The following is a 10,192-nucleotide window of genomic DNA, read 5'->3' on the forward strand; positions in this document are numbered from 1 at the left end:
ATGTTCCTGTGCTCTTCCCCACTTGGGACGACTGCCATCGGAGCCAGGAACTCTCTTGTTCTCACAATGGGCTCACCTTCTCTGTGCTGGCTTGATCTCTTCTGCCCATAATCTCCCCTGTACTGTACAAACATACCCCACTTATAAGGTGAGTGGGTTAAACTAAGAAAAGAAAGTACTGAAATAAGAGAAAATAAGTGAAAGAGAGAAAGTAAAAGCAGCCAGAGTGGATGAATCCTGAGCAGGAGGCTGTACGCTGTGTTGCTCCTCCCCTACCATTTTGATAGGTGCAGTGTTATGCAAAAAAACAGGAAATTGGTACTAAATTAAAATGCTCAGACAGCCCCTGCAGATACGTGGACTGAATGGCCTCTTTCTGTACTGTAATAATTCCATGAGTTTGTTTTATCTCTGTTATTTTGACTAGCTTGCTGTGCAGTGTTACTAAGTTATACATGATACAGACTGAAAGATGGGAGTGAATTATTCTTTTACTTGTCTCAATATGGTTTGTGCCTGATGCTGCAAAGTTTTGAAGATTTGAGACAGCTGCTTATTGTTACGACATGGAGCTGAGGCCCTCTGTTAATTAAATCAAACACACAGAAAAGCCTCTCCTCATAATCTGTTAAAATATAAGTGACAGAGAACTCCCAAATTCCACTATTTAAAGAAAATAATATCAATTTATTTTTTAACTTTAAAGTGAACATTAAACCTGTTACAACACGGGGTAAACCCCCCTGTTAATTAAAACCAGCAACACACAGTATTCCATGCAGTAATCTGTGAAAATTTAAGAGGTCATGAATTATTTAAAGTAAAAAGTAACAACTTTATTTCTTAAAGTATAACAGAGAATAATTAACTAACAACTATTTACAACTCCTTCCTCTAACCTATCCTTTACCTTCCCTTCTACAATACTAGTCCAATAAACCCCCGATTAAGATTGACCAAAATTCACATTTCCAAACCAGGCAGCTGTCAAATCTTCCCTTTGTATCTTCCTCTGGAGATTTTCTTCTTCTTAGGATTTCTCTTTCACCGGTCATTGATCGATAAACGTACCTTTAAGAGAGCTAATGTTCCTGGCAATCTGCAGATATTGGAAGCTTGGCAGTTCTTTCAACTGTTCAAGTTTTCCCAGTCTTAGATCCCAAAGCATCGGATTATATCATTGGCTTTTAATATTGTCAATATATTAAATTCAAATTTGATTGGAGTTTGGTTTTTTTGAGTGTATAATTTAAACTGATTGGCCACATTCGAGTTTGTTTTTGTATGCAGGCTAGTCTTGCTGCAGGACCACATGTTACATTGTAAAATCTCCAGCACTCTGTGTGCCTCTCCAGGTACAGTATACTTCTACACCTTCATAACAAGCAACAACTATTCACAATTCTAAACCCCTTTCTCTTAACTGCTTACTATCTGCCTCCAATTTGATAATGATATGCTGTTCCAATAAGACACTTATTAAAATTACGTCAATTTAATTTCAAACCCACACAGCTGCTGTCTTCGTTTGTGTCTTCACTCTCCTGGCTGATGATCTCCCTGGGTCGTCATCTTTCTTTTTACTGCAAGTGTGTTTCACATGAAAAAGGCACCTTTGATAGAGAGGATTTCCTAATTTCTTGGAGAGCAAGATGTTAGATGGACAATTAGCTCTTTGTGAGTTTCTCTCTCCATGGCAGTTGCTCTCTGACCAATTTTCCAAGTGTCCTATTTGAAGGGAAGTCCACATTTGAGATGTGGGAGGTTTCAAACATAGGTTAAAGATAGGCAGGATAGGCATGTCCCATTGAAGGCAAAAGATAGGAAAGGCAAGATTCGTGAACCGTGGATGACAGGAGCAATTAGCCAAGAGGAAAAGGGAAGTGTACATTAGGTCTAGACCAGAGAACTAGAGAGTTGTTAAATTTGTCCCCCTATTCAAGACAGGTAATAGGGATATTCCAAGTAACTACAGAACAGTGAGCCTAACATCAGTGGTGGGAAGGTTTCTGGAGAAGGTACTGAGGGATAAAATCTATTTATATTTGGAAAAGAATGGGTTTATCAGTGATAGCAACATGGTTTTGTGTGGGGGAGATCGTACCTTACCAACTTAATAGAGTTCTTCGAGGAAGTGACCAGGTTGATAGATGAAGGAAGGGCTGTTGATGTCATATACATGGACTTTAGTAAGGCATTTGATAAGGTTCCCCATGGTAGACTAATGGAGAAAGTGCAGTCACATGGTGTGCAGAGTGTTCTAGCTAGGTGGATAAAGAACTGGTTGAGCACCAGGAGATAGAGAGTAGTAGTTGAAGGGACTTTCTCAAAATGGAGAAAGGTGCCCAGTGGTGTTCCACAGGGATCAGTGTTGGGGCCACTGTTGTTTGTAATATACATAAATGATATGGAAGAGGGCACTGTTAGTCTGATCAGCAAGTTTGCAGATGATACCAAGATTGGTGGAACAGCAGAAAGCATAGGGGACTGTCAAAGAATACAGGAGGATATAGATAGACTGGAGAGTTGGGCGGAAAAGTGACAGATGGAGTTCAATCCAGGCAAATGTGAGGTGATGCATTTTGGGAAGTCTAATTCTAGAACGAACTATACTGTAAATGGAAGAGCCTTGGGAAAAGTTGATGAGAAGAGAGTTCTGGGAGTGCAGGTCCATTGTACCCTGAAGGTGGCTGCACAGGTGGATAGAGTGGTCAAGAAGCCATATGGTATGCTTGTCTTCATCGGATGGGGTATTGAGTATAAGAGCTGGCAGGTCATGTTAAAATTGTACAAGATATTGGTTCGGCCGCATTTAGAATACTGTGTACAGTTCTGGTCACCACATTACCAAAAGGATGTGGACGCTTTGGAGAGGGTGCAGAGAAGGTTTAGGAGGATGTTGCCTGGTATGGAAGGTGCTCGCTATGAAGAAAGGTTGAGTAGGTTAGGTTTATTTTCATTAGAAAAAAGGAGATTGAGGGGGGACCTGATTGAGGTCAACAAAATCATGAAGAGTATAGACAGGGTGGATAGAGACAAGCTTTTTCCCAGGGTGAAGGATTCAATAACGAGAGGTCACACTTTCAAGGTGAGAGATGGAAAGTTTAAAGGGATACACGTGGCAAGTGCTTCACACAGAGGGTGGTGGGAATGCATTGCCAGCAGAGGTAGTAGAGGCAGGCATGGTAGATTAATTTAAGATACATCTGGACAGATGCATGAGTAGGTGCGGAGCAGAGGAATACAGATGCTTAGGAATTGGGCGACAGGTTTAGACAGTAGATTTGGATCGGCTCACACTTGGAGGGCTGGAGGGTCTGTTACTGGGCTGTAAATTTTCTTTGTTCTTTGTCCACATTTTATACACCTCACCTGCTGCCCCCCACCAACACCACATCAGATCGTCTCATTGGTGCAATGTTGGCAAAACAATAAATTCAAACTCGATTGGGTTTTAGTATCCTGGGGCATAATTTAAACTGATTGATTAAATTGTTGTGAAAACAGCAACAAAAACTCAGGTATCCATTTTGCAACCAAAATGTTACATACAGAACAATCTCTGTTATCTGAACATCAATTATCCCGAATTTCGGATTATCCAAACAAGATCTCAAGGTCCCGTAAAAATGTTACATCAAAGATGTATTACCGATACTGGTGCAATGATCACATCTTTTGTTTACAATGATTAAAAGTGAATTCGGTTTACGTGTAATGAAGAACATGTGAAAACGTTGGCAAAAGCAAAGAAACACAAGCAGCTCAAGCAACAGCGACTGGATTTTTTAATGTAAGGGTTAGTTACACAGCCCTTTGCAAACATAAGTATTTTATTCCCATCACTTTACCGGCTATTCATTAAAAAAAGGCAGAGGAAGTAAACACACGAGTGAGTGAGGCAGTGTTTCTGTCATTCTATCGCGACGCTGAGTTCAGCGGAAACTGACAAATGCTCTTGTGTCTTTAGATACTGTTTGGGACCTTGTTTAATGCTGGGATTTCCATATGTGTGTGATGGGGAGGGTTTATTCCTCGCCAGTTTATCCAGACTTGTGCAGTTTGATCCTCGCAACCAGGAATGTTGCTCTCGTATTACTTCCTGTCGCGAAAATACCAAGCTGCTGCTGAACAAAACATTTAAACAGCTGCAATTTGCAGAATGCAGAATTAGTTCATTTAGACAGCACACTCTTCAAAATAATAGATTTAAACAAACTATTTGGTTGAACACAGTGTTGGATCCTCAAATCTCCTCTGCTTAAGGAATATTTGAGGATTTGGCTTCCACCTCAATGGATTTTATTTACACAGAAAGTGATTTTATTTGTAAAATATCATGAATTTTTAAGCAATATCCAGTGTTTGTAGACATTTTATTGATTGAATGAAATAAAAACTCTGCAAACATACTTTTTTATGTTTTATGTTTTGTTTATGATCAGATCAGTTATCTGAGCAATCAGTTATCCGAACAATCAGATATCCAAACAACATATTCACTGGTCATCTTGTTCAGATAATTGAGGTTGTTCTGTATTTTCAATTTTCCAGTACACTCTGGGACTATCATCTTGTCGTATACACAGCTGCTTGTAAGCTCTCAGTTCATAATAGCATGTTCTCTCTCTTAAAGGTACAGTACATGCCTTCAACATCATAACAATATCAACAAGTTTTATGGGTCACTAAACAGCTGCAAGAGAAAGCACATGTTTTGGGCAAAGACTCATCGCAAAGGATTTGTGCTGTGCTATCCCCTCATCCCCTCACTTACTGCCCTGCACAGACTGAGAAACCTGTGAGGAAGTGGTTCTTCTCTCAGTTTCAAATGGAGGGAGACTCTTCAGTGGACCAGCTGCTTAACTGAGAAATACTGACCGATCCTCCCTGACCCAGCCACCATAGAGGCATGCGCTGGGTCGGGAGATAATTGAAAGGAATTAAATAACTAAATGCAGGAATATAAATAAACCATTTTCTTTATTGTGTTAATTTTTCTCTTTTTCTTTATTTTTCATTTTACTTTATTTAAAGCTTTTAGCGGCAGGGTCACCTGTGATTGGTGAGAGTGGGCCGCTGTAGAGAGGCAGGAGGCTGGAAGAACACAGCAACCCAGGCAGCATCAGGAGGTGGAGAGGTCAGTGTTCAGGGTGTGACCCTGCTTCAGGACGTTCCATCCACCTTCACTGAGGTGGGACGTACAGATCTGGATGTGAATGGAGTGGCGACAGCAGCAGCAGCTTTGCCACCTCCTTCCATTAGTAGGGGGGTGGGGGTGGAGGGGGCGGGGGGGGGGGGGGGTTGGTGACAGCGGCAAAGCTCCACCCGGTGGTCAGAGGCAGCAGTGGCTGCCTGGGTGTCCCCATCGGAGACTGAGTGTCCCATACACCTTCACTGGGATGGGACTTTTAGATCTCAATGTTATTCTTTCCTTCTGGCTCAGTTGCCTTTAATTCCGCTGTTGTTTTTTTTAAATTATGGTCTTTGTAACCAAGATAGCACTGAAGAATGGCGAGTTTGTATACATTTCACTGTATTACTGTATTCCAGTATGTTAGTACACTGTATTCCTGTCCATGTGTACGCTGTATTCTTATACATGAGTACACTGTATTCCTGTACCTGAGTACACTGTATACCTGTCCGTGAATACACTGTATTCCTGTCCATGAGTACACTGTATTCCTGTCCATGAGTACACTGTATTCCTGTCCGTGAGTACACTGTAATCCTGTACCTGAGTACACTGTCTTCCTATACATGAGTACACTGTATGCCTGTCCATGAGCACACTGTTTTCCTGTACATGAGTACACTGTATTCCCGCATGTGAGTACACTGTATTCCTGTCCATGAGTAAACTGTATTCCTGTATGTGAGTACACTGTCTTCCTGGCCGTGAGTACACTGTCTTCCTATACATGAGTACACTGTATTCCTGTCCATGAGTAAACTGTATTCCTGTATGTAGTACACTGTATTCCTGTCCATGAGTACTCTGTCTTCCTATACGTGAGTACACTGTATTCCTGTACGTGAGTACACTGTTTTTCTGTATGTGAGTACACTGTATTCCTGTCCGTGAGTACACTGTTTTCCTGTTCACGAGTACACTGTATTCCTCTCCGCGAGTACTCTGTATACCTGTCCGTGAGTACACTGCATTCCTGTCCGTGCATACACCGTATTCCTGTATGTGAGTACACTGTATGCCTGTATGTGAGTACTCTGTAATCCTGTACCTGAGTACACTGTCTTCCTATACGTGAGTACACTGTATTCCTGTCCATGAGTACACTGTTTTCCTGTACATGAGTACACTGTATTCCCGCACGTGAGTACACTGTATTCCTGTCCATGAGTACAATATTTTCCTGTACATGAGTACACTATATTCCGGTCCGTGAGCACACTATTCTTGTACGTGAGTACACTGTCTTCCTGTTCATGAGTACACTGTAGTCCTGTACGTGAGTACACTGTCTTCCTATATGTGAGTACACTGTATACCTGTCCATGAGTACACTGTTTTCCTGTACATGAGTACACTATATTCCAGTCTGTGAGCACACTGTACTCCTGTACCTGAGTACACTGTTTTCCTGTACATGAGTACACTGTATTTCTGTACATGAGTACACTGTCTCCCTATACGTGAGTACACTGTCTTCCTGTATGTGAGTACACTGTGTTGCTGTCCATGAGTACACTGTCTTCCTGTCCATGTGTACACTGTATTCCTGTCCGTGAGTACACTGTATTCCTGTATGTGAGTATACTGTTTTCCTGTATATGAGTACACTGTATTCCGGTCCGTGAGCACACTGTATTCCTCTACGTGAGCACACTGTATTCCTGTACGTGAGTACACTGTCTTCCTGTTCACGAGTACACTGTATTCCTCTCCGCGAGTACTCTGTATACCTGTCCGTGAGTACACTGTATTCCTGTCCGTGCATACACCGTATTCCTGTATGTGAGTACACTGTATGCCTGTATGTGAGTACTCTGTAATCCTGTACCTGTGTACACTGTCTTCCTATACGTGAGTACACTGTATTCCTGTCCATGAGTACACTGTTTTCCTGTACATGAGTACACTGTATTCCCGCACGTGAGTACACTGTATTCCTGTCCATGAGTACACTGTATTCCTGTACGTGAGTACACTGTCTTCCTATATGTGAGTACACTGTATTCCTGTCCATGAGTACACTGTTTTCCTGTACATGAGTACACTGTATTTCTGTACATGAGTACACTATATTCTGGTCCATGAGCACACTGTATAGTGGGTGGCACGGTGGCACAATGGTTAGCACTGTTGCCTCACAGTGCCAGAGCCCCGGGTTCAATTCCCGCCTCAGGCGACTGACTGTGTGGAGTTTGCACATTCTCCCCGTGTCTGCGTGGGTTTCCTCCGGGTGCTCCGGTTTCCTCCCACAGTCCAAAGATGTGCAGGGTCAAGTGAATTGGCCATGCTAAATTACCCGTAGTGTTAGGTAAGGGGTAAATGTAGGGGTATGGGTGGGTTCGCTTCGGCGGGTCGGTGTGGACTTGTTGGGCCGAAGGGCCTGTTTCCACACTGTAATGTAATCTGTAATCTATTTCTGTTCGTGAGTACACTGTCTTCCTGTTCATGAGTACACTGTAGTCCTGTCCGTGAGTACACTGTATTCCTCTCTGCAAGTACTCTGTATACCTGTCCGTGAGTACACTGTATTCCTGTCTGTGCATACACTATATTTCTGTATGTGAGTACATTGTATTCCTGTATGTGTGTACTCTGTAAACCTGTACCTGAGTACAGTGTCTTCCTATGCGTGAGGACACTGTATTCCTGTCCATGAGTACATTGTTTTCCTGTACATGAGTACACTGTATTCCTGTCCATGAGTACACTGTATTCCTGTCCATGAGTACACTGTTTTCCTGTACATGAGTACACTGTATTCCCGTACGTGGGTACACTGTATTCCTGTCCATGAGTACACTGTATTCCTGTCCATGAGTACATTGTTTTCCTGTACATGAGTACACTGTATTCCTGCACGTGAGCACACGGTATTCCTGTCCATGAGTACACTGTATTCCTGTCCATGAGTACACTGTTTTCCTGTACATGAGTACACTGTATTCCTGCACGTGAGCACACTGTATTCCTGTATGTGAGTACACTGTCTTCCTATATGTGAGTACACTGTTTTTCTGTACGTGAGTACACTATATTCCGGTCCGTGAGCACACTGTATTCCTGTACGCGAGTACACTGTCTTCCTGTTCATGAGTACACTGTAGTCCTGTCTGTGAGTACACTGTATGCCTGTATGTGAGTACTCTGTAATCCTGTACCTGAGTACACTGTCTTCCTATACGTGAGTACACTGTATTCCTGTCCATGAGTACACTGTTTTCCTGTACATGAGTACACTGTATTCCCGCACGTGAGTACACTGTATTCCTGTCCATGAGTACACTGTATTCCTGTACGTGAGTACACTGTCTTCCTATATGTGAGTACACTGTATTCCTGTCCATGAGTACACTGTTTTCCTGTACATGAGTACACTGTATTTCTGTACATGAGTACACTATATTCCGGTCCATGAGCACACTGTATAGTGGGTGGCACGGTGGCACAGTGGTTAGCACTGTTGCCTCACAGCGCCAGAGACCCAGGTTCAATTCCCGCCTCAGGCGACTGACTGTGTGGAGTTTGCACATTCTCCCCGTGTCTGCGTGGGTTTCCTCCGGGTGCTCCGGTTTCCTCCCACAGTCCAAAGATGTGCAGGGTCAAGTGAATTGGCCATGCTAAATTACCCGTAGTGTTAGGTAAGGGGTAAATGTAGGGGTATGGGTGGGTTCGCTTCGGCGGGTCGGTGTGGACTTGTTGGGCCGAAGGGCCTGTTTCCACACTGTAATGTAATCTGTAATCTATTTCTGTTCGTGAGTACACTGTCTTCCTGTTCATGAGTACACTGTAGTCCTGTCCGTGAGTACACTGTATTCCTCTCTGCAAGTACTCTGTATACCTGTCCGTGAGTACACTATATTCCTGTCTGTGCATACACTATATTTCTGTATGTGAGTACATTGTATTCCTGTATGTGTGTACTCTGTAAACCTGTACCTGAGTACAGTGTCATCCTATGCGTGAGTACACTGTATTCCTGTCCATGAGTACATTGTTTTCCTGTACATGAGTACACTGTATTCCTGTCCATGAGTACACTGTATTCCTGTCCATGAGTACACTGTTTTCCTGTACATGAGTACACTGTATTCCCGTACGTGAGTACACTGTATTCCTGTCCATGAGTACACTGTATTCCTGTCCATGAGTACATTGTTTTCCTGTACATGAGTACACTGTATTCCTGCATGTGAGCACACGGTATTCCTGTCCATGAGTACACTGTATTCCTGTCCATGAGTACACTGTTTTCCTGTACATGAGTACACTGTATTCCTGCACGTGAGCACACTGTATTCCTGTATGTGAGTACACTGTCTTCCTATATGTGAGTACACTGTTTTTCTGTACGTGAGTACACTATATTCCGGTCCGTGAGCACACTGTATTCCTGTACGCGAGTACACTGTCTTTCTGTTCATGAGTACACTGTAGTCCTGTCTGTGAGTACACTGTATTCCTCTCCGCGAGTACTCTGTATACCTGTCCGTGAGTACACTGTATTCCTGTCCGTGCATACACTGTATTCCTGTATGTGAGTACATTGTATTCCTGTATGTGAGTACTCTGTAATCCTCTTCCTGAGTACAGTGTCTTCCTATGCGTGAGTACACTGTATTCCTGTCCATGAGTACACTGTATTCCTGTATGTGAGTACACTGTATTCCCGCACGTGAGTACACCGTCTTCCTGTCCATGAGTACACTGTATTCCTGTATGTGAGTACACTGTATTCCTGTCCATGAGTACGCTGTATTCCTGTACGTGAGTACACTGTCTTCCTATACGTGAGTACACTGTATTCCTGTCCATGAGTACACTGTATTCCTGTACGTGAGTACACTGTATTCCTGTACGTGAGTACACTATATTCCTGTATGTGAGTACACTGTATTCCTGTCCATGAGTACGCTATATTCCTGTACGTGAGTACACTGTCTTCCTATATGTGAGCACACTGTATTCCTGTCCATGAGTACATTGTATTCCTGTACA

The sequence above is a fragment of the Chiloscyllium plagiosum genome, unplaced genomic scaffold (assembly GCF_037043375.1).
Source record: "Chiloscyllium plagiosum isolate Xiang-an unplaced genomic scaffold, Cpla_swu_hap1 HiC_scaffold_29, whole genome shotgun sequence".
Lineage (NCBI taxonomy): Eukaryota > Metazoa > Chordata > Chondrichthyes > Orectolobiformes > Hemiscylliidae > Chiloscyllium > Chiloscyllium plagiosum.